General features: G+C 47.4%; 1 protein-coding gene and 1 long non-coding RNA gene across 9 annotated transcripts in view; one reads left to right on the top strand and one right to left on the bottom strand.

Moving 5' to 3' along the window:
• CALR3 (calreticulin 3) overlaps positions 1 to 22,478 on the bottom strand; it is a 201,719-nt gene that overhangs the window by 89,387 nt on the left and 89,854 nt on the right. The window lies entirely within an intron of this gene.
• Positions 1 to 22,478, top strand: part of LOC115097989 — a 111,389-nt gene that overhangs the window by 48,595 nt on the left and 40,316 nt on the right. The window lies entirely within an intron of this gene.

Here is a 22,478-nt window from a genome sequence, read left to right as displayed (position 1 = left end):
AGGTTGCTGGACAGGAAGTTCGTTGTGACTGTGGTATCCAGAAGTGTTCTATATGGGATTTATGATAGTGACAGCAATCCCAGGTAGCAGATTTATAGTGAGTCATGAAGAAGTTAGAGCTCCTTGCTTGGATTGACTGTGGTTATACAGCTGTCCATGCAAGGAAAAACGTGAATGATGTTTTACTCCGTAAAGAAACAGCAGTCACCGATAGTGATTTAATGAAATATTCCAGTTGCCGAAGCTGGTGCAACCGGCAGAACTTGGGATTGTAATATTGTTGACTCACCATGAAGCACATAGAAAGATTAGAGGTAATCTACTTACTGCGGTATGGAAGCATGGTGATGAGAGATACCATTTTACCTGTGCCTTCTGAACAAAAGTTGGTATTTCTGAAGTCCAGGATGGGCGGAGAGTAACTACTTTCTGTTGAAAGAAAGAATAGTGAAATTAAAACTCCCCAACCCCCCCTCCCCCCTGCGGGGAGTGTACCGTGAACTTTGGTACAAAGTGGGGTGGCTGCTCTGATATCCGGCAAGTTGAGAGCCCTGGAGGTGTCCAACTGGCAGGGCTGATGTAACCTGGATATCATGTAATCTCCCACGGGAGCATGAGCGGTAAAAGTCTTACCCGCATTTCTGTGTGCTGTACAAGGAAACATCAAGACCTGTCGCCAGGTTTCGAGGTGGACTTGCAATTGAGGCAGTGTTTGCTAGATCTTGTGTTTAGCAGATCAGCGAATGCATCTGGAACTTCAGTCCTTAATTAGGAACCAGAAGGCAGAATATTCATCAGTACAGAGTCCCGTTGCTGACAACGGGAGGATGTCCTGATGCAATCCCAAATGATTGGTAGAGAGGTTCTCTTGGTATTGTGTCTGACATAGCTGGCAATAACGATATGAGACACTAATACGGTTCTTGGAAGACAAGACGACCCAGAACCTTTCGAACCATGTGGCCCGATTTAGAGAACAGATCTCAATGGGAATGTCGCTGAAGCCCTATCTGCAACCCTCTTCAACATATATCTTCTCCCTCTATGCCACCTCATCTCAAGCCTCGGAATTTCTTACTATATATACGCCGATGACATCCAGTTCATCATCCCAATCTCCAACACACTAGAAGAAGCTCTCGCCACTGCAGCAAACCACCTAACCTCAATTAGTAACACGCTAAACAATCTGAAACTATGCCTAAACATGTCTAAAACGGAATGCATCCTCATAGGAAGAAATCTTACCGATCTTACCGTCAACACACTCTCCCTAACAATTGACAACATTAACATCCCGATAAAAAATGATACAAAGAACCTCGGCATCTGGATCGACAAAGATCTCAACCTAAAAAAGACCATCGCTACCAAAACCAAAGAAGGATTCTATAAACTGCACGTCCTGAAAAATCTCAAGCCACTTCTCCACCATCAGAAATTCCGCACTGTCCTTCAATCACTAATTTTCAACAGCACCGACTACTGCAACTCGATTTTATTAGGTCTTCCCAAATCTACACTAAAACCACTCCAGCTGCTACAAAATGCCGCAGCCAGAATCCTAACAGGCAAAAAAAAAGTCGGAACACATCATCCCTGTGCTAAAAAGTCTTCACTGGCTCCCAATCAAGCAACGGATCGAATTCAAGACCCTAACTATAGTGCACAACGCCTTATACAAAACGGAGAACAACACACTCAGCAACATGATACACCAACAAAGACCTCAACGCCACACCAGATCGGCAAGCAAACTATTTCTCGACATACCATCACTCCCAACAGCGAAACTCACGAGTACAAGAAACAGAGCCTTCTCAATTCCTGGCCCATTCTTATGGAACACCTTACCCCAATACCTTAGATCGATATCAGACTGCAAATCCTTCAAAAAAGAACTGAAAACCTGGTTATTTAGCCAAACTTTCAGAGACAGCGTGGGCTAAATATTATAACCCCTCCACTAGAACTTCCCTTCCCAGATGAACTCAATAAGCTACACTAGAGTTTTGTACTTTGTACCTTGTACTTTTGTTCTCTAGGAACCCATTTCCCTGTGCTTTCATGCAATGCAAAGTTTAAGTTAAACACGACGCAACCCTGTTCAAGCATTTAAGTTTTGTTCTATGTTTTCTCTGTTACCAGTTCGATGTATTCTCTACCTCTCATTGTTCCATGTCCTGGTTTCGATGTAATAAGTTGTTCTACTGTAAACCGGGGTGAAGGCTAACTGCTAAACCTCGGTATATAAAAGCACCGAAAATAAAACAAATAAATAGAGTACTTACTATCCGATGTGGTTTGCCAAAGGACAAACCGGTGAAGATTGATGGCTCCGTGGATTTCAGGAGTCATCGAGGGGTAGCCTGTAGGACGTAGACGTCCGTCTCAACTCTGAAACCTGGTATGGTAGAGCAGGTATAGAGACGACAGGCTGAGCGTGTCTGGCACCACCACAGTAATTTGTGGAGGTTCAGAACCCCGCACCGGTGTCAGTGGGGAATGCCTCAGGTACAGGGGAGCCATTATGACTCATGAACCCGGCCCTCTTTGCAGCGGCTCAATGTGTCGTGACGCCAGTGCAGAATTCTTCAGAACTCGGTCCGGTGATTCTGGAGCACCAAGGACTGCCAGCACTGTGTGCAACAGTGGCGGTGACAGTGGTGATGTTGCTCGGCCCGGGCATTCTCCAGCACCGAGAAGGATAGCACCGATGTGCTAGATGGCGTCGGTGGTGGACGGTCACTGTGCCGGTGACAATGAGTGCCACTCGCTGTCTTGGATGGCAAATGATGATGAACTGTCAGCATGCCTGCACTGCTCCTGGCACTATGTAGTGTCATAGGCTGATACAGGGCTTTAGTAAGAACCCAAAGCATGGAGTACTTTGTTTAGGCAAGGGCATTACGTGGAGGTGCTATGTCGGTATTGATGGTATCGATGACGGCATAAGCGGCCTCGAGGGTATTGTCAAAAATATATATGTGAAAAAACGTCGATGACTTGGGCAGAGCAATGATAACAGTGACGGAGGCACTGACGGCATTGGCGCAGGTATCGATGGAAACGATGTGGCATTGAAGAATAGAATAGACATCGATGGCATCGGAAAAAAAGATACCGGCATCGACGGAGTCAATGACCGCATCGATAGGAACGACGAAGACACCGACGGAAATGACGTGGGCGTCGACGGCATCGATGGATGGAGGCAGGTGCCAATGGCTCGGTGGCATGGCTACGGGCATCGATGGGATTGATTTGGGCATCAAAGGCATCGACATGGGCATTGATGGAACCGACTTGGGCATCGATGGAACTGTCCTAGGCATCGATGGCATCGATAAAATAAGATGATGGCAACAATGGAAACGACCCTGGCATCGATGGAATTGCCCTGGGCAACGATGGCACCAAGGTGTGCATCGATGGCATCCATCCGGGCAATGATGGCATCGATAGAATCCAAGGAAAAATCAGCGCCATGGATGAAAAACATTGATGGAACTGATAGAATTGATGCGGGGATCGATGGCATCGATGTACCGCGGGGGGAGGGGTACCAATGGTATTGAAGAATTCAGGACAGCCTGGAAGGAGGTACCGACGGGGGCATCGACTGCACGAAGGTACCGAGGAAATCGAAGGAGACATGGATTCGACAGAAACCCTGGCGGCAATGGAAACCATGGAAGTCCCTGTCCCACTAGCGCTAATAACCAGGCAGAGGGTCACAGAAGGACACTTGCAGGCTATGTGTGGCTAACTATGAAAACATAGGGATAGGGAAGGCCACAGTTGGTTGGCAGGCCAGGGAGGTGACAAGAACAGACCGAAAAACAGGGAATAGTACTCACCCAGCATCGAATAAATGTACGCGAAGGGAGACCCATGCAGGGAAAAAGTGTTTGTGAAGTAAAAGTTTAAGCGTTTCTGTGCTGAAAAAGTGTTAGAATTTCTCACAGAGCTCCTAACCGCTAAACTTACTGCAGAGCGGAAAAAAGAAGACTGAGGGGAGACACCTGTGGTCACAGGGATAATTGCAGGCTGAGCATACTCAGTGCATTCAAGTGTGCCAGTATCAGTCAAAGCTTTATAGAAACTTTGACAGAAAAGTTTTCCGTAACAGGGCTCCATCCTGTGATGTCACCCATATGTGAGGACTACCATCCTGCTTGTCCTGTGAGAAACCTTTGATCCAAGGTTTTAGATTTGTATCCACAGAGTTAAGTTTAAGTTTTAGGAAAAAGTAGGCCAAGAAAAGTAAAAAAGCCTGCAAATCAGCTTGCTTGCATAATTCTGAAGTAATCCATCTTTTGCCCAAGAATTTAAATTCCCTGCAACTTAATAAAGAGAAAGAAAATCCACAATAAAAATTATGCAAGCAAAGCTTGTGCAAAAAGCGATATAGAATTTTTGCACAATTCTTTAACACTTTTGGGCAAGAGCTCTGCAGCCATTTTTCCATACGTTTCTGCTTGCTTAATTTCTCCCTCTTTTCTGAAGAAGTAGGAAATTAAATCCTATAGGAAAATATACTCAATTTCAAAATTGCGCAAGAAAAATAGACTTGCAAGGTTTTTTTGCACTTTTTTTTACCCGAAACATATCTGAGCTAAAGTTGATTATGTTGAAAGAAGATCAGTGGTTCATTAAGTTCAGCATTCTTCAGCATTATAACAATTATTTTTAACTAATAATCAAGAAGGTGGTAAAAAAATACACAGTGCATCTGTAACCAGTTTCACAGAACAATTAAAGCAAGTTTGCATGCCATAAACAAGGTTCTCCGTAGAAAGCAGGATGAATTAGCCATGACACACAAGGTGTCATCATTCAGCGCTGAACGAACCATGCTCTCTGAAATCCATACAACTTACATACAAACATAGAAGTGATGGAAGAAGACGACAAACGGCCCATCCAGTCTGCCCAGCAAGCTTTCCCAGTTATTTTTCTCATACTTATCTGTTACTCTGACTGCTGAGGTCAGGGCCCTTATTGATAACTTTTTGGTTCTAATTTTCCTTCCACCCCTGCTATTGATGTAGAGAGCAGTGCTGGAGCTGCATAAAAGTGAAGTATCTGGTTCGTAGGGAGACTCACCATATGATTTATTGATATTGATATTGCTATGCTGTAGACAAGCCTTTACTTAACTGTACTTGCAATTATATTTGGAATGTTTTGTAAGATTCTGTTGTTCCGAGGGGAGGAGGGAGGGGGGAAGGATCCGGGGCTTTAGCCTGACTTGAACATTATATGTTATGCTTTATGATGATTGTCGTTGAATATATGTTCATTCTTCAATAAAAACAAATTAAAAAAAAAAAGTGAAGTATCAAGCCTAATTGGTTAGGGGTAGTAACCGCCGCAATAAGCAAGCTACTCCCACGCTTATTTGTTTACCCAGCCTGTGCAATTTAGTCCTTGTTGGTTGTCTTAATATAAATCCTCTTTTTGTCACCCCCTCCTGCCATTGAAGCAGTGAGCTGCGCTGTATATGTATTCAAAGTGAAGTATCAGGCTTAATTGGTTCAGGGTAGTAACCGCTGCAACAAGCAAGCTATTTGTGAATCCAAATCCTTTGTCCCACATTTCCTCTTGCCGTTGAAGCATAGAGCAATGTTGGAGTCGCATTAACCATGTGTATGTTTATTGAATAAGGGTATTAATCACCAGGTAGTAGCCATCATTCCCGCAAGCCACCCCCATGCCTCTTCTCTTCATTCACATCCTCCAGACTTTATGGATCCACAGTGTTTATCCCACGCCCCTTTGAAATCCTTCACAGCTTTAGTCTTTACCACTTCCTCCGGAAGGGCATTCCAGGCATCTACCACTCTCTCCGTGAAGAAATACTTCCTGACATTGGTTCTGAGTTTTCCTCCCTAGAGTTTTAAATCATGACCTCTGGTTCTGCTGATTTTTTTGTAATGGAAAAGGTTTGTCGTTGTCTTTGGATCATTAAAACCTTTCAAGTATCTGAAGTCTGTATCATATTACCCCTGCTCCTCCTTTCCTCCAGGGTATACATATTTAGATTCTTCAATCTCTCCTCATAAGGCATTCGATGAAGACCATACACCTTTTTGGTCGCCTTTCTCTGGGCTGCCTCCATCCTGTCTCTGTCCCTTCAGAGATATGGTCTCCAGAACTAAGCACAGTACTCCAGGTGAGGCCTCACCAAGGATCTGTACAAGGGGATAATCACTTCGCTTTTCTTGCTCGATATTCCTCTCTCTGTGCAGCCCAGCATTCTTCTGGCTTTAGCTATCGCCTTGTCACATTGTTTCGCCGACTTCAGATCGTTAGACACTATCACCCCAAGGTCTCTCTCCTGCTCCGTGCACATCAGCCCTTCATCACCCCATCGAAAACATTTCTTTTGGATTTCCACACTCTGCACATTTTGGCATTGAATCTCAGCTGCCATATCTTTGACCAGTCTTCCAGCTTCCTTAAGTCTCATCTCATTCTCTCCACTCCTTCCGGTGTGTCCACTCTGTTGCAGATCATCCGCAAATAGACAAACCTTACCTTCTATCCCGTCTGCGATGTCGCTCACGAAGATATTGAAAAGGACTGGTCCCAACACCGACCTTTGCGGCACTCCACTCATCGGCGCTCTCTCTTCAGAGTAAGTTCCATTTATCATCACACATTGTCTTCTGTCCTTCGACCAATTTGCTATCCAGGCCACCACCTTGGCACTCCCTCCCAAACTTCTCGTTTTATTCACTAGCCTCCTGTGTGGGACCGTATCAAAAGCTTTGCTAAAATCCAAGTAGATGACATCAAGTGCTCTTCCTCGATCCAATTCTTAGTCCACCCAATCAAAAAAGTCTATCAGATTCTTCTGACAGGACCTTCCCTTGGTGAAACCATTAGAGGTGTGCATCCGTTTTCCACGTATTTGTAATCCACAACTTATTTTTTCCTATCTGTTAAATACGTGGGGAGGCGAAACGCATCATGACTCCCCACGTATTAAACAGATTCTGTTTTATTCGGCCATCCTAAATAAAAATTTAAACCCCCCCCCACCCTCCCTGACCCCCCCAAGACTTACCAAAACTCCCGGTGGTCCAGCGGCGAGTCAGAAGCCATCCCTGGCATTCTCACACACATGTTTGCCGGTTTCATCATGACGCCGATAGCCTGTGTCATAGGGGCTACCGGTGCCATTGGTCAGTCCCTGTCACATGGTCACTGGCGCCATCTTGTGCTCCTACCATGTGACAGGGGCTGACCAATGGCACCGGTAGCCCCTGACATATAGTATGGCAATGGCTATCGGCGGCCATTTTGAGTCCTGGCATCGGACGGCAGGTCACTCCGGGACCCCCGTTGGACCCACAGGGACTTTGGCCAGCTTGGGGGGGGCCTCCTGACCCCCACAAGACTGAGTATTGGCATTGGACGGCGATTTTGAGTCTCAAAATGGCGCAGATCGCCTTTGCCCTCACTATGTGTGACATAGTGAGGGCAAAGGCGATCGGCGCCATTTTGAGTATTGGCATCTGATGGCCGGCGTGCAGGAGGTAGCTCCCGGACCCCCGCTGGACTTTTGGCAAGTCTTGTGGGGGTCAGGAGGCCCCCCCCAAGCTGGCCAAAAGTCCCTGTGGGTCCAACGGGGGTCCCGGAGCGACCTGCCGTCCGATGCCAGGACTCAAAATGGCGCCGATAGCCTTTGCCCATACTATGTCACAGGGGCTACCGGTGCCATTGGTCAGCCCCTGTCACATGGTAGGAGCACAAGATGGCGCCGGTGACCATGTGACAGGGACTGACCAATGGCACCGGTAGCCCCTGTGACACAGGCTATCGGCGTCATGATGAAACCGGCAAACGTGGGTGTGAGAATGCAGGGATGGCTTCTGGACTCGCCGCTGGACCACCAGGGAGTTTTGGTAAGTCTTGGGGGGGACAGGAGGGTGGGGGGTTGTAGTAATTTTAATTTTAGCTGGACAGGAATTTTAACTCGCCGTAGTAATGTATTGACAGATTGACAACTTATGGAATTCTCCATACTTCCGCATGAAACGGAATTGACCCCCCATGAATACGTATCACGAATGCAACGAAAACCTTTTGGCTGCACATCCCTAGAAACCATGCTGCCTCTGGTCCAGCAATCCTGCTGCTTGCAGATAGTTCACTATTCTTTCCTTCAGCAGCGACTCCAATACTTTTCCCAGTGAGGCTAACCGGCCTGTAGTTTCCAGCCCCCTCTCTGCTCCCACTCTTGTGAAGAGGGATCACTTCTGCTCTTCTCCAATCACTCGGCATCACTCCCATTTCCAGGGATCTATTGAACAGGTCACTCAGCGGAGCCACCAGCACATTTCTGAGCTCTTTCAGTATCCTGGGATGAACCTCATCAGGCCCCATGGCTTTGTCCACTTTCAGTTTTCCTAGTTCTTCCCATACATTCTCTTCCATAAACGGAGTTTCATCCATTCCTCTCCCCTCCAGTTTCTTGTTAACTAGCGTCGGTCCTTCTCTGGGGTCTTCTTTAGTGAACACCGAACTGAAGTATTCGTTTAATATTTCTGCCATTTCTTCATCTGTCTCCACCCATTGATCCTTTTCACTTTTCAATTTCACTATTCCACTTTGGACTTTTCTCCTTTCACTGATGTATCTGAAAAATGTTTAGTCACCTCGCTTTACCTCTTTGGCAATCCTTTCTTCTGCTTGACTTTTCACTTTCTTGATTACTTTCTTCGTCTCCCTCAGTTTTACTAGATATTCTTCCTTGTGATCCTCCCTTTGGATCTTTTATATTTCTTAAACGCTGTTCTTTTAACTTTTATTTTATCAGCCACCTCCTTTGTGAACTAGATAGGTTTTGTTCTCGTCTTGCTTTTCTTTACTTTTCTAACATATATATTAGCCGCTTCAGTAATTGCTCCTCTTAGTTTGGCCCACTGTTCCACATCTCTTGTTTTCTCTTATCCTTCTAGTTCTTCCTCCAGGTACTTCCTCATTTCAACAAAGTCCGTGTTTTTGAAACACAAAACCCTGGTCTTCGTGTGACTACTCCGTATCGTATTAGTGATATGAAACCATACCGTTTGATGATCACTGGTGCTGAGGTGGGCACCCACCCGGACATTAGAGACATCATCTCCATTAGTGAGCACTAAATAGAGTATAGCTCCCTCCCTCGTAGGCTCCATTACCATTGTTTGAACAGTGCCACTTGCAGGGCATCCACTATCTCTCTACTATTGTTAGATTCCGCAGAAGGGATTCTCCAGTTTACATCTGGTAGATTAAAATCTCCAATTACCACTTCTCCCTTCTTACTCATCTTTTGGATGTCTTCAATCAGATCTCTGTTTAGTACTTTCTTTTAATTTGTAGGCCTGTAAACCACGCCAATAAAAACGGATGTTCCATCATGTTTTTTTTAGGACGGCCCATAAAGCTTCTTCTTTGCCCCATCTTCCCTGCAGCTCGGATGCTTGGATAATGTTTTTGACATAAAGAGCCACTCCTTCCCCTTTTCTGTCCTCTCTGTCCTTTCTTAATAAGTTATAACCCGGTATGGTAGTATCTCAATCATGTGAATCCGTGAACCACGTCTCCGTGACAGCAACAATGTCCAAGTCCATCTCCACCATTAGGGCTTGCAGGTCTGGGATTTTATTGCCCAAACTAAGAGCATTTGTACACATAGCTTATCAGCTGTTCTGGTACAGGTTAATATTTTTCTTGAACTCTCTGTGTGACTTATTTAGCTGACTTTTGTTATCCACTTTGACTTTTTTTTTTAATGCATTTGTATTTGGGGGGTGACATTCTAATATCCTACTGTCACTGACTGTTTGAATAGCATTTCTGTTACGATTCCTGCCCGCGGAGCAGCCGCCTCTGCCGACGCCCATGCCGGGTCCCACATGGCAGGGCCGCTGCCAGCGCCATCTTGCTGCGGTCCTGAGCCGCCGCGACCCGCAGCTTGGAGGCCATGCTTGTCCACCTCCTCTTCGCGGCCTGGAGCCGCCCTGGGTCGGCCTCCGTGGCAGGGAGCCGCGATGTCATCTTCAGGGTCCTTGTCAGACAGCAGGAGGCCGTCCTGAAGCCTGCCTGCCTGTCTCCATGCTGAGGTGCAGGAGAGCACCACTGTCCATGGTACTACCTCTCTCTTCAGCCTTTCTTTAAGCACCGACGCGCGCCTCTTCACTCCCTTTAAAGGGCCAGCCACAGGAAGTGCTGCTGGCTCCTTCGGATGATGACTTCCTCCTTCAGCCCTATAAAAGGGATTCCTCTTCAGTCTCTGTCGCCTTCAGATTGCGCCTCATAGTTGTCTGTGCTCCTTCATCAGTCCAGGTCCTCCGTGGTCTTCTTCTGTCTTGACGGCTTCATCTCCATGTCTCTGATGTCTTTCGTCCAGGTCTTCAGTTGTCTTCTCGTTCCAGATGTCCTTCGTCCAGGTATTCAGTCGTCTTCATGTTCCAGATGTCCGTCATCTAGATGTCTTCAGGTTCCTGATGTCCTCTGTCCCTGTTGTTTAGATGTCTTCGTGTCCCCTGTGCCTGATGTCCTGCTCTTCTGTTGTCCCGATGTTCCTTATGTCTTTGCCTTCGTCTCTGCCTCCATGCCTTGGTTCCTCGATGTCCACTTTCCTGGCGTACCGCTATCGTGGTCCGTGACCAGTCCCGCGGGTGGACTGTGTAGGGCGCCTCACGGTACAAGGCCATCCTCATCTCCACAGCGCAACCCTCTGGAAGACCTTTTGCTTCAGTCCGTTGTTTTTAATCCTTGAGAATCGAATCCTGCTTCAGAGTTGTCCCGGTCTTCAGAGCATATTGCAACCTGTGTGATGTCCATGTCAAGTCTCTGTTTGAACTTGCCCTGAGTCCAGCATGGTCTGCGACCAGTCCCACGGGGGGCTGTGTAGGGCGCGACCCAGTGCAGGTCTCTGCAGTTGCTTAGTCATGTTCCGGAATCAGCTTCCACTATTCCTCCTGGAGTACTGCCTAGAGTCCAGCGTGGTCCGCGACCAGTCCCGTGGGTGGACTGTGTAGGGCGCGCTGCGTTGCAGACTCGCCCCAGCTCTTGATCTTGCTTCAGCCCTTATCTACAATGTCTCACTTCAGCCCTAGTCTGTGGTGTCTTGCTTCAGTCCTCATCTATGATGTCTTTCCTCCAGCCTTCGTCTACAGTGTCTTCATCTCAGTCCTTGTTTACAGTGTCTTCGCTTCAGCCCTAGTCCAAAGTCTTCTGTGTTCCAAGGACTCTGTCTGCCCTCATCCTCTGTCTGGCCTGCCGCCCATTGCCGTACCCAGCGGCAGGTCCGAAAGGGCTTGGAACGGTCGGAGGACTGTTCATCAATCAACATTGCGTTGTTGGTTATCCTGGGGCGTGCAGGTCTGGTTGAGGGTCAGATCTTGTACCCTAGTCCTTGCTTCAGTCTTGTCCTACTTTCATTACCCATGCTCGCACCAGCTCACCTCCCGCGGTATGGCTTGGGGCTCCTCCTTGGGTCATGCTGTGGTCCAAGGGCTCACATCTCCAGCTTTAGAGACAACCACGCTTCCGTGCCTCGGAGTGTAACAGCTGCCGGAGGTCGTGCTCCTAACAGGACCCGAAGGCCACCGTGCCTGCGGGTCATAATGGGATCTGAAGACCCCAAGCCCTCGGTCCCTACATCTGCCGGAGGTTGCGCTCGTAACAATTTCTGCTAGCCGATGATCCTGGGAGGCTTTTAACTGTAGTGTTTCCCTCGCTGAGAGTTCCCAGATTAGTGCCTCTGATGACACAGTCACCCAGCATAGTGAGATTTTTCTTTTGGTTACTGATTGTATTATGGAATTTCTGTATGCATTGGGTTGCTTCTTTCTTTTCAGCTAACACTTCAATATCTTTCTCAAGAACGTCTTCAGTATTTAATACAGAGAACGCAGTTTGTACTTGTGTCATTTGATACAGTGTGTGTCTCCGCATCACAGGTCGAATTCTACCAGAGCCCACTGTAATCCTGTTGTTTTTTTTGAGTTCCTTAATGCCCTGTGTGAGTGGGGGAGGGGGGGGGTAGACTTGTGGGCTGCACAGCTGACAAGAACGAGTGTCTGTGGGGCACAGGTCTTATCCTACCTGAGTCCACTGTAAACCCCTTTTTCCTTGACTTTTGTTTTTTCTGTGGTAATGGGGAATTAATTCCTGAATAATGTAAAGTAGGTGAAACTTTCTTTATTGCATCTAATTCAACTTTAACTTCAGCCAGCTCCTTTTGCTCTACTGAGCACTCTACTGAACATGTGTGGGAGTTCTTGCGGGAATGCTGCCTCATGAGGCCCCCCCCCCCCCAGTTGATTAGTGAAATAGTTGAATCTCCAGGGAGGCGGGGAGGGTATTAAGCATGGCTATCCAGCATAGCTCTCTGCTTCAACGGCAAAGGAGAAAGACCAATACTTCACGCATATCCAGCATAGCTCTCTGCTTCAACGGCAGGGGAGAAAGACCGATACTTCACACATATCCAGCATAGCTCTCTGCTTCAACGGCAGGGGAGAAAGTCTGATACTTCACGCATATCCAGCATAGCTCTCTGCTTCAACGGCAGGGGAGAAAGTCTGCTACTTCACTTTCAATGCATATCCAGCATAACTCTCTGCTTCAACGGCAGGGGGAATGAAGAAAAGTGGATCTGTATACAGACAACAACCAACAAGGACTGAATTACATAGTCTGGGTAAACAAATAAGCATGGGTGTAGCTTGCTTATTGCGGCGGTTACTACCCCTAACTAATTAAGCTAGATATTTCACTTAGATGCAGTTCCAACACTGCTCTCTACATTAATGGTGGGGGTGGAAGGGAAATAGAACCAAAAGGTTACTAAGAGCCAAGAGAAACAGATAAGTAAGTATGAGAAAAAAAAAGTGCAAAACTTGCTGGGCAGACTGGATGGGCTGTTTGGTCTTCTTCTGCCGTCATTTCTATGTTTCCATGTTAATTCATCCTCATGTCTATTGAGGACACCAGTCTATGATAAACAAACATGCATTCCCCTTTATTTTTTATTTATATTCCATTTTCAGCCAATTCAAAGCGGATTACATTCAGACAAGCAGGATTGAATTAACCAAGACATATGGAGAGTTCCAAGCTGAGGGTTGCACTACAGAGTACTTACTAAATGACAACCTGGCTCCCTGTGAAGAGTGCACTCCTGGGTTACAGGCTGTGCAAAACTACTATTCCAAAGTTACTGTCATTCCTTGAGAATTTGTCCTGACAGTAGTGGGACGAAAAGGTATGCAAAGACATCCAAGTCGCTGCTTTGCAGATATCTTCGATAGAAACCTTTTTTACATGAGCAATTGAAGTAGCCATATTTCTGGCTTGACAGATTCTGTAATTTGGAGACCAACTAGCACATAACAGTGCGCAATACAGTCCACTAGCCACTTGGAAATGACACGTTTCGCAACTGCTTTCTCCATTCTGTTAGGAACATAGAAAACGAACAATTGGGATGCCTGTCAATGCGATTCTTTGCAAATAGTAAACTGCTGACCTCTTACAGTTCAGTGAATGAAGAGCTTTCTCGTCCTTGTAGGCATGAGGTTTTGGAAAAACCGTGGGCAAGACAATGGCCTGATTAATGTGAAAAATGTGTAGACAACCTTTGAGAGCAACTATGGGTGAATATGACCTTGGGGTGAAAGTGTCTGGAGATCTGAAGGCATCAAAGCAATGTGACAAGGCAGTGGCTAAACTAGAGGAATGCTGGGCTGCATAGAGACAGGAATAACCAGCAGGAAAAAAAAGAAGGGATAATGCGCTTGTACAGGTCTTTGATGAGGCTTCACCTGGAGTACTGTATTAAGTTCTGGAGACCATATCTCCAAAAGGATAGCAACAGGATGGCGGGGATCCAAGAAGAACAGCTAAAATGGTTTGGGGTTTGTATTGGAAAACCTATAAGGAGAGGCTGAAGAATCTAAATATGCATACCCTGAAGGAGAGGGTGTTATGAAAGTGGACCCCTGTTTCGAGGTAAACAGCTACCGTTGAAAGGCGAGGCTGTTTGGACAGGAGAGACTTGACTGAAGGCTTCACCCTGGAAGCACGGAACCCCTCCAGGAGGAGCCTGTAGGGGTCCGGCCGCTGGGACTTAGTCGACTCCTCTGAAGACTGTAGAAAGGTCTGGATGCAGGCGCCTCCTGCAGGTCGTGGGTTCCAGACAGCTGGTACCTCCAGCAGGTCGTAGCAGTCTGAGGACGGAGTCGTAGAAGAATCCAAAGCCGGTCCGAGGTTCGATACACAGACGAGGTCAGAGTCCAGTCCAGGGTCTAAGCAGGAGAAGGGTCCAAAGCCGTACCAGGATCAAGCCAGGAGAAGGGTACAACGCCGTACCAGGACAAAGCCAGGAGAAGACACGTCCACCAGTCCAGAAGTCAGGAGCCAAGAATCAATCCACGGAGCAGGGAAGCAGAGCGGGACGAAGAACCAGGAACAGAGAACACTGGAGCAAACTCAAACAGGAACCTCAATACCAAGGCAAGGTCTGAATGCTCAGACCTTGCCTTAAGTACCAGAAGCCAGGGGAAGAGACTCAGGAGGAGCCATGATGACTTCCTGTCATGGCTCCTTTAAGAACAATCTTCAGCCGTGCGCGCGGCCCTAGGGGAAGCCATGGGGGCGGAGCCAAACCCTGAGGAGCCAGCCAGCCCAGTAATGCAGCGGCAGCCGCAGGGAGAAGCAGAAGGGCAGCCTGCCCCGCAGGAGCCCCGAATGCCATCAGTCGTCCCGGGTAATTATTTCTTCTGCACCCGCCGGCCCGGCCTCAGTCGCGGTCCGCCGTAGCCGGCAGCCATGACACCCGGCCCCGGTCGCGGCTTGCCATGGCCGGCGGTGCTAACAGTATGCCCTCCTTTAGGCCTCCCCCTAGAAGGTTTGGGTTTATCAGGGTGTTTTGCATGAAAGTCCTTGAGCAGAGATTTGTCCAATATATTCTTTGCCGGCTCCCAAGAATTCTCCTCAGGTCCAAATCCCTCCCAAGCTAGGAGGTACTCCCAAGTGATGGCCCGTCTCCGGACATCCAGAACGTCACGAACTTGATAAATAGTTTCGTCCACTGCTTGATGGTGCGCAGCCTCGGGCGGCTTCCGGCTAGGCCACTTGAGGACCAATGGCTTCAGAAGAGACACATGTAATGAGTTTGAATTCGCAATGTAGCAGGTAACCGAAGTTGGTGGGTCACTGGACCCAACTGTCGCAGTACCTGGAAAGGTCCAATATAACGAGGAACCAGTCTCATGGAAGGGACTCTCAGATGGATATGCCGGGTGCTGAGCCACACCTTCTCCCTGGGATGAAACTGAGGAGCCTGTCGTCGATGTAGATCAGCAAATTTCTTAGCGGAGAGAGCTGCTTTTTGTAGCATCTTTTGAGCAAGGACCCAAAGCTGTTTCAGCTGTGTAGCTGTTAACTGAGCTGCTGGAGATGGAACAGGCAAGGGTACAGGCAAGGGAGGCCTGGGCTGACGCCCGAAGACAATCTGAAAGGAGGATGCCCCCCCGTAGAGGTCCCAGCATGCAAATTATGTGAAAACTCAGCCCAGGAAAGAAGTGACGCCCAGTCATCTTGTCGAGAGTTGACATAAAGACGTAGAAACTAGAGATGTGAATCGTGTGATCGATCATCTTAACGATCGATTTCGGCTGGGAGGGGGAGGGAATCGGATCGTCGCCGTTTGGGTTTTTTAAATATCGTGAAAATCGAAAACCGGCACACTAAAACATCCCTAAAACCCACCCCTACCCTTTAAAATAAATCCCCCACCCTCCCGAACCCCCCCCAAAATGCCTTAAATTACCTGGGGTCCAGAGGAAGGGTCCCGGTGTGATCTTTTACTCTTGGACCTCCGGTGCTTGTAGAAATGGCGCCGGCGCTACCTTTGCCTTGTCATATGACAGGTCAAAGGTAGCGCCGGCGCCATTTTGGTTTTTGTCCCCCGAGGTCAGGAGTGTAGGAGATCGCTCCCGGACCCCCGCTGGACCCCCAGGGACTTTTGGCCAGCTTGGGGGGGCCTCCTGACCCCCACAAGACTTGCCAAAAGTCCAGCGGGGGTCCGGGAACGACTTCCTGCATGCGAATTGTTTTTCCGTACAGAAAAACGATTCGCGGCAGGAGATCGCTTCCGGACCCCCGCTGGACCCCCAGGGACTTTTGGCCAGCTTGGGGGGGCCTCCTGACCCCCACAAGACTTGCCAAAAGTCCAGCGGGGGTCCGGAACGACCTCCTGCAGTCGAATCGTGTTGTCTACGGCCGGCGCCATTTTGAGCCGCCATTTTGCACAAAATGGCGCCGGCCGTAGACAACACGATTCGACTGCAGGAGGTCGTTCCGGACCCCCGCTGGACTTTTGGCAAGTCTTGTGGGTCAGGAGGCCCCCCCAAGCTGGCCAAAAGTCCCTGGGGGTCCAGCGGGGGTCCGGGAGTGATCTCCTGCCGCGAATCGTTTTTCCGTACGGAAAAACCAAAGGTAGCGCCGGCGCCATTTCTACAAGCAGCGGAGGTCCGAGAGTAAAAGATCACACCAGGACCCTTCCTCTGGACCCCAGGTAATTTAAGGCATTTTGGGGGGGTTCGGGAGGGTGGGGGATTTATTTTAAAGGGTCAGGGTGGGTTTTAGAGTTGTTTTAGTGTGCCGGTTTTCCCGCCCTCCCCCTTCCCCCGATTTACGATTTTTTGATGATAAATCGGGGGAATTGTTATTGTATCACGGCTCTAACGATTTTTGACGATTTAAAATATATCGGACGATATTTTAAATCGTCAAAAAACGATTCACATCCCTAGTAGAAACTGTTTCAGTGTGCAATTTGTACGTTCCGCCTGACCATTAGCCTGAGGATGGAACGCCGTAGTAAAGTCCAGCGAAATCCTGAATTTCTTGCAGAGGTTGAGCCAGTATCGAGCCGTGAACGGAGGACCCCGGTCAGAGGTGATGTGTTGAGGCAGTCCATGAAGGCGAAAAATGTGAAGTATGAACAATTGAGCCAGTCGTGGAGCAGACGGGAGGGAGGGGAGTGGAATGAAATGAGCCATTTTAGAAAAGCGATCTATTACTACCCATATTACAGTGTTGCCATCAGATGGAGGAAGTTCCACTATAAAGTCTGTGGAGATATGTGTCCATGGTCTAGTGGGAATGGGTAATGGTTGTAGCAGACCCCAAGTTTTCCCGGTGAGGACTTTATGTTGCGCGCAGACTGGACATGAATCTATGTAGGCTCGTATATCTTTGTGCATCTCAGGCCACCAATAGTACTGTTGTAAGAGAGCCTGCGTTCGCATTCGTCCGGGATGTCCCGCCAGCCTGGAATCATGGCCCCACGCCAAAACTTTATTACAAAGCCGTTTAGGCACCACCGTCTTCCCTGGTGGTACCGTAAAGGTAGCAGACGGAATGATACGAGCCGGATCAATGATATGTTGTACAGGATCCTCAGTATCCTCTGTGGAGAATGATCGAGATAAGGCGTCAGCCTTAATGTTCTTGTCGGCAGGACGGTACCGTAATTTGAAGTCAAAACGAGTGAAAAAGAGGGCCCAACGGGCCTGACGAGGGTTCAGACGTTGAGCCTGGTGAAGATATGTTAAATTTTTATGGTCAGTAAAGATGGTTATGCGGTGTTGTGTTCCTTCCAACCACTGTCGCCACTCTTCTAGTGCCATCTTGATAGCGAGAAGCTCCTTATCCCCGATGGAGTAATTACATTCTGCCGCTGAGAATTTCTTGGAGAAGTATGAACAAGGATGGGAAACTCCTGATGTATTAGTCTGACTCAGAACAGCTCCAACCCCTTCAGCCGATGCGTCTACTTCAACAATAAATGGGAGCTTGGGGTCGGGATGCCGAAGACATGGTTGTCGAAGGAAGGAGTTTTTGAGTGTTTGGAATGCTTCTTCAGCCTCGACCGGCCACGCCTTGATGTTGGCTCCTTTACGAGTCAGAGCAGTCAGAGGGGCAGCTAATTTAGAAAAATTCTGGGTTTTGCGATAATTCTTCGCAAACCCCAGAAAGTGTTGAAGCGCACATAATCCATTAGGCTGAGGCCATTCTTTAATGCATTTCAGCTTGGCGGGATCCATTTGAAACCCTTGCTTAGATATAATTTAACCCAGGAAGGGTAATGATTCCTTTTCAAAGATACATTTTTCAAGCTTAGCATACAGTCTGTTTTCCCTTAGACGTTGTAACACCTGAAGGACATGTTGTCTGTGTGATTGTAAACTGGCAGAGAAAATAAGAATATCGTCCAAATAGACCACAACACAGACGTAAAGTAGGTCTCGAAATATTTCATTAATAAAATGTTGAAACACTGCAGGGGCATTGGTTAATCCAAACGGCATAATGAGATATTAGTAATGTCCATCTCTAGTATTAAAAGCCGTTTTCCATTCATCACCTTCACGAATTCTGATTAAATTGTAGGCTCCTCGGAGATCCAATTTGGAAAATATCTGGACCCCCTGTAAACGATCAAAAAGTTCAGCAATAAGAGGCAATGGATAGCGGTCTTTGATGGTGATTGCGTTGAGTCTGCGGAAGTCAATACATGGACGCAGTGTCCCATCCTTTTTTCCCACGAAGAAGAAACCAGCTTCGGCTGACAAAGTAGAGCGTCGAATGAACCCCTTCTGTAGGTTTTCTTGAATGTATTTAGTTATAGCTTGAGTCTCTGAGATGGATAATGCGTAGACCTTCCCTCGGGGAGGTGAGGCCCCTGGAACCAAATTAATGGCACAGTCGAACTCTCGATGCGGAGGCAAGATATCAGCAGCTTTTTTAGAAAAAACATCTGTGAATTGACTATACTGTGCGGGCAAACCCTCAAGCAGTGCAGTGCAGACGTAGCTGTCGGTTGGCATAATTCCTCGTAGACAGGTTTCTTGACAAACGGATCCCCAATGCAGAAGTTTTAAAGTCATCCAGTCAAACTGAGGGTTATGACATTGTAACCAGGGATTACCCAATACCACGGGATGTAAGGCTCTCTGGATGACATAAAATGAAATTTGCTCAGAATGCCTTACTCACTAAACCTTGCCTCAGCATGGGTTTCCTTTGCTTTAGTTACTTAAGCTTTAGCTCTTGCTCTTGTTTACCTTTGTTTTTTGCTTGTTTGGTTTCCTGTGTTTGAACCCATTATCGTGGCCTTTAGGTATGTATGTCTTTGTTTGTTTTTGTCCTTATCTTCAGGCTGATTCATTAAAAGGTGTGGGAGAGCCGGCGCTCTGTGTGAGCACTTGCTCTCCCGATGCGCGCCCATGCACCTCTCCTGGGCACGCAATTTTTTATTTAAATTAGGGCCCACGCTAATAAGGCAGTGCTAGGGACACTAGTGCATCCCTAGTGCCTCCTTATTAGCGGAAGCGGCGGCTGTCAGTGGGTCTGACAATCGATGCTTAATTTTACCGGCGTTGGTTTTCGAACCTGCTGACAGCCACAGGTTCGGAAAACAGACGTCGGCAAAATTGAGCGTCTGTTTTCGAACCCACCAATCGATGGGCAGATTTTTTTCTTTTTTTGGGGGGGGGGGGCTCCTACTTAATATCGCTATGATATTAAATCTGCTTTTCTGTACATTTTCCCGGTGCTTTATATTGCTAATACCTGCCTTTGGCAGGTGTTAATTTCTGAGAGTAAAATGTGCGGCTTGGCACATTTTTTCTTTCTGCAGTTAGCCCAGCTCTTGTGGGTGCTCTTTAGGTCTTGCCCTGGTAAATGTGTGCACTACCTGTAAAGTTATGCCGGTCACCATAACTCAAAAGCTCAATCTGAGGGGGAGGTGACTGGTATAGGTGAATATTCTGTACCAAGACTGTCCTGATCCACCCTGGGGTCCAGCCTGCTTCTGCTCTAGAGGTTATCCTACAACCAGCCAGCATGGCCATGACAGCAAGTTGAGGCCAGCAAAACCCTAGGAGAGGCAATATGCAGCATGGTGAGTAGGAGGGATTTTTTCGGACTCTGTAATAAATTTGACTAGAGACAATTCTGCTCGTAACTCTTTGAAATTCTGCTTAGCTAGTCCAGTTCCCAGAGTTTGGATTTGTCCTGTATGGTTTTATAAGAGTACCTCTGTTTGTTGGTTGTGTTACTTATCTGTGCTTCAGCTTCAACTTCAAACAAATCAGACCTTGCTTCTAAGAAGCCAGAGCCAATTGAATCGAACCCTTGTTTCTTATCGCAGCATCTCAAAAAAGATATAGTTCCAATGGAGAAGGTACAGAGAAGGGCAACCAAAATGATAAAGGGGATGGAACAGCTCCCCTATGAGGAAATGCTGAAGAGGTTAGGGCTGTTCAGCTTGGAGAAGAAACGGCTGAGGGGGGATATGATAGAGGTCATTAAGATCATGAGAGGTCTTGAACGAGTAGATGTGAATCGGTTATTTACACTTTCGAAAAATAGAAGGACTGGGGGGCATTTATAGAAGGATAAAACAATAGAAGGATAAAAAAATAGATCTAGGGACGCCCGCACTAGCCCCAGTACTCTTCATATGTATTTTTACCTCTAGTTAATTTTGTCTTTCTACTTCCTGGCTACTCTAGCCCCCAAGTTCAATCTCCTTGTTATTTGTAACTTTGCTTCGGCTCTCTGATTTGGTTAATTAGTTAATCCCTAAATTCCATGTAAACCGGTTTGATATGAATCCCTTCATGAAAACCGATATAGAAATATGTTAAATAAAATAAATAAATAAAATTTCATGAAGTTAGCAAGTAGCACATTTAAGACTAATCGGAGAAAATTCTTTTTCACTCAATGCACAATAAAGCTCTGGAATTTGTTGACAGAGGATGTGGTTAGTGCAGTTAGTGTAGCTGAGTTCAAAAAAGGTTTGGATAAGTTCTTGGAGGAGAAGTCCATTAACGGATATTAATCAAATTTACTTAGGGAATAGCCACTGCTATTAATTGCATCAGTGGCATGGGATCTTCTTAGTGTTTGGGTAATTGCCAGGTTCTTGTGGCCTGGTTTGGCCTCTGTTGGAAACAGGATGCTGGGCTTGATGGACCCTTGGTCTGACCCAGCATGGCAATTTCTTATGTTCTTAAACCAAATCCAGTTCTAGACTCCAGGCCGGGTCTGGCTTCTGTGCCTTTGTTCCAGCCAGTTAGTTCCAGTCCTGCTTCTGTGCCTTTGTTCCAATTAGCTGCTTACACCTCTGCAGTTCAGATTCCCATCCTGGCTTCAGGTAATCCCATATCTGTTAAGCAGGAACCTGATCCTGTTGATAATCCGGTATCTAAATTTCAGGATCTGCATCTGTATCCTGAAAGGGAGTCAGACCATGCTTCTATGCCTGCTCCAGGATCCATTTATAGGAATCTGCTTCCAGAAGCAGAAACATCAGCACTAGCTGTTCCACATCTTGCTCTGGCTCCACTTCCAGTTTCAGCCACTCCACAGCTTTCTCCAGCTCCACTACCAGCAGAAGCTGCTACACAGCTTGCTCTGGCTCTATTTCCAGCAGTAGCTGCTAAACAGCCTGCTTTGCATCCAGTTCTAGCATCAGCAGCTCCACAGTCCACATTGAATCCAGTTCCAGCTTTGGATTGTTTCATCATTAGGAGCAGCCGCTTTAGACTCTTCCAAACCTGGTCCAGTCATTAGCAGCAGCAGCTGTCTCTCTGCCAGCTTCAGAGGACCCGCTCCAGCCAGCAGCTGTCTCTGGTCTTGCCTTAGAGGATTCACTCAAACCAGTAGCTGTCTCCAGCCTTGCTCTAAAGGATCCACTCCATTCAGCAATTGTTTCCAGACTGGCTTCAGAAGATTCACTCCAGTCAGGAACCAACTCCACTCTAGTCTTGAACCTGCTTCAATCAAGCGCTGACTCAGCTCTAGATGATCTGACTCAGCCAGCTTCCAAATTCACTCCAGATGGACTCCCTGACCCAGGAACTCCACTCTAGGTAGACTAAGACCTAGGCACTCTACTCCAGTGGACTCTGACTCCATTCCAGGCAATCTGCTCCAATTCTTCTCTGTTCCAGATGCCCCCCAATCCCTTTTTCAGGTGGGATCCCGAGGTAGGAGGCTCCTTAGAGGGTGTCTAGAATCCACCTTTTTTGGGGGGGGGGGGAGGGAGGGGAGAATGTGAGGACCTGGCTGCAGTGTAGCCCTCTTGCCCACAGGGGGCCTTAGTCTGAGCTCCACAGGCTTGCCACAAAGACTCATGAGTCAGCCCTGCTATGCCTTAAAAGCCCTGCCTTACTTACTATATCTTGCCTCAGCTTGAGTCTCCCCTGCTTTAGTTGTGGCCCTCTTTGCTCTTGTTGCTTAAGCTTTAGCTCTTGCTCCTGTTTGGTTTTCTATTGCTGTTTGTGTTCTGTGTGGCTTCCTTAGTGGCCTCCTTGTTTTATGCTTGTTTGCCTTATTTGTTTTCCTATCTTGTTCTTGCCTGCATTTAGCCTCATCATTGTGACCTTCATAAC

The sequence above is a fragment of the Rhinatrema bivittatum genome, chromosome 8 (assembly GCF_901001135.1).
Source record: "Rhinatrema bivittatum chromosome 8, aRhiBiv1.1, whole genome shotgun sequence".
NCBI lineage: Eukaryota > Metazoa > Chordata > Amphibia > Gymnophiona > Rhinatrematidae > Rhinatrema > Rhinatrema bivittatum.
The sequence above is the reverse complement of the archived record's forward strand: the minus strand, read 5'-3'. Positions and strand labels throughout refer to the sequence as shown.